The following is a 3,474-nucleotide window of genomic DNA, read 5'->3' as shown; positions in this document are numbered from 1 at the left end:
TATATATATATATATATATATATATATATATATATATATATATATATATATATATATATATATATATATATATATATATATATATATATATATATATATATTTAGTATTTTAAATTTTGCAAGTAGAATTTATATTTTAAAAATCTTTTATTATTAAAATTTACAATTATTTAACATTTTGATTAGGAGTTGACGGGGAATGGGGAATCTCCGTCCCCGCCTAATTCCCCGTAAAGACGGGGATGGGGAATCTTTTCAATTTCCCGCCAGGGACGGGGATGGGGACGGGGTCGCGGGGACGGGGACGGGGAGTATAGTCCCCGCCCCGCCACGTTGCCATCCCTACTCCCAAGTCCCAGAAGAATGGAGTGCTTCCATTTCATCAACCATTGTGTGAGTCCACCCTGGATGAGTTAATGCCTCCTTAACATTGTTTGGAACAAAAACAGTTGACAAACTAGTAATGAAGGCACAATATGATGGAGACAAACGTATTTGTGAAATGAAATTATAGATAAGATAAGGATTTCGAGTAGATTTGTTACCTACTCGACTAGCAATGGGAGAGTCTGTTATGGTATTTTGTGGGACATGAATCAACTAAGCATTCATCCTCTTGAGAACCTTGACGATTGCACCGCTGGTAGGTGTACATGAAAGGTGAACTCTGTCCTTCTTGAATGGTTGACATTGGTGTAGTTCTTTCAGCAACATCGGGAGACACAAGCTCTGTGAAAGTAAGAACAGGAAGAATTTCTGTGGCTTCAAGTGGTTCCCCCAAGAAGTCAGATTCATCAACAGAAGTAGAGGAGAAAAATGGTGTAGTTTTAATAAATGTGACATCAAAGGAAGTATAGAAACGATGTGTTTTAGGACAATAACACCTAAAACCTTTTTGGAGGCGAGAGTACCCAATGAACACACATTTCATGGCTTTGGCATCAAGTTTGTCTCGTCCTAGGGTGGAGTTATAGACAAAGCAGGTACATATGAAAACCCGTAATGGAAGCTTGTGTAGGGGTTCTTGTGGAAGTAGAAGATTAAGATGAATTTTTCCTTATAACATAAAAGATGACATTCGTTTATGAAATGACAAGAGTGAAGTATAGAATCTCCCCAAAATTTTTTAGGAACCTTGTGATGAATGAGCAAGGTGCGGGCTGTGTCAACAAGATGACGTATCTTCCGTTCAGCAACTCCATTTTGCTGAGGGGTCTTAGTATATGAAGATTCATGAAGTATTCCATGTGCGGAAAAGAAAGAAGTGAAAGAGTCAAAGAAATATTCTCTGGCATTGTCACTGCGTAGAACTTTGAGAGAGACCCCAAATTGATTATTCATGACTTCATTGTAGAATGTTCTGAACACATCAAATAATTCAAACCGATTTTTCATTAGAAAGACCCAACTACATCGAGAAAAATCATCAATGAAGACAACAAAATATAAGAACCCTAAGGTGGTTGAAACACTACATGGTCCCAAACATCAGAGTGAACTAAAGAAAAATGTGTACTGACCCATTTATTCACTCTACTAGGATATGAGGCTCTTGAGTGTTTCCCAAGTTGGCAAGACTCACATTCTATGTTCTTTAAATCTGACAAGCCAGGAACAAGTTGTTTTAATTTATTAATACGAGGATGCCTAAGACGACAATGGTTAAGGAGAGGTGAAACAGAAGCGACGCAAGCTGTGTTGGTATTGGTAGAGCCTAAAAGATGGTAGAGTCATTGTGATTCATGTCCCATACCAATCATTTCCCTTGTCTCTCGGTTTTGAATAAGCACAGAATCATAAGAAAAGGTAACAAGAAAATTAAGAGAGTGAGTAAGCTGATGGATCGAAATCAAGTTGAAAGGACAACGGGGAATGTAAAGAACATGTTTTAAAGGGAATGAATGGATAGTGACTTTTCCAATTCCCTTAGCTTTCCCTTTTGATCCCTCACTAAAGGTAACAAATGGAGGAAATTCAGAGAAATCAATTTTGGAGAAAAAAAAGGGATTACCAGATATGTGATCGGTGGCCCCAGAGTCCAAAACCCAAACAGAGTTTGATTGTGAAGCAAGAGCAGTGTGGGGGCTGTCTGGAGAAATCGTTGTCTTGGCAACCTTTAATTGCAAGAATTCTACATACTCAGCCTTTGAGATAACTTGTGAATTTGAATCCTCAATACCTGAATTCGCATATTGAGCTATATTAACCACATAGCTGGTTTCCCATGAAGTTTCTAGCAAACCTCACGAGTGTGCCCTTGTTTGTTACAAAAGTCACAAAAACGGGTAGAATTTCGTCCTCCACCTCGGCCACCTCGATTGCTTCCTCGACCTCTTCCTCTATTGTAATTTTGAGTAGTGAGAGTAGAATGATCAACAATGGTTGATGATGATATGTTTCCTTTATAGATAGAGGAGACTTGAAGAGTCTTTTGGACATTTCTTTGGCATTTGGAACATCTCCATCTCTAAGTATACAATTTCGGACTTGCTCAAATTCTGGTTCAAGTTTGACAAGTGTAAGAACAACAAAGAACTTTTATCATTGAGTAAGTTGTTCTTTGGGTGATCCTTCAATAGGCATGAGTTTGTTGAATTTAGCCATGAGTCGTTGGATTTTCCCCAGAAATTTTTGCATGGACATTTCTGACTTCTTAACATTTAGTATTTCACTGACAATGAAATAAAAATGAGAAATGTCGTTTGTATAAAGAGATTGAGCCTATTTCCATACAGAAAAACAGGTTATGAATGGTCTAAACATGGGAATTAAATCCGGGGCAAGAAATTTCCATAATATGCTGCAATGTTGGGCATAAACTCTCTTCCAAATATCCTTTTCATGCTCGATTTCTTCTGCTGTAGTAGTGAGGTGGTCAACCACTCCTTGACCCATAAACCATGGTTCTACTGCTGATGCCCAATCTTGATAATTTTGGGAACCAATGAGTTTTTCACTGGTGATAGTTAAACTCCTAGAAAGATTTGGAATGTAGACTTTAGGTTTAATTGCGAGAGGAGTATTGATAAGCACCAAGAATAGTCAAGTTTAGGGTCAATTATAGGACGATATTATGTAGTTTTGTCACCAATTTGTAACAATTTCATGCGTAAAAAACTCGGATGTGATCAAAAATTCTAATTCAACTTTAGAACATGTTTTGAAGTCATTTCCACAGAACGGAACGGGATCCGAGGCTGAAACGAAGTAGCAAACGAAGAAGCAACCAGGCAGGATCCGTTCACGCAGGCTTCACGCGTGAAGGGAGCGTGGACCACTTCCAATCATGGTTGCAGTAGGTGCTAGGCGCTAGTCGGGCAGTAGACTAGCGCCTAGCGCCTAAGCAGTCTAGGCGACGCCTAGGCGGTTATAGGCGGCGATCTATAAAAACAAAAAATTAATTCATGTGTGTGGGTGTATGTCATATTATATATATATATATATATATATATATATATATATATATATATATAT

This window comes from Ipomoea triloba, chromosome 2 (assembly GCF_003576645.1).
Source record: "Ipomoea triloba cultivar NCNSP0323 chromosome 2, ASM357664v1".
NCBI classification, from domain to species: Eukaryota; Viridiplantae; Streptophyta; class Magnoliopsida; order Solanales; family Convolvulaceae; genus Ipomoea; species Ipomoea triloba.
This window is presented reverse-complemented; position numbering follows the sequence as displayed.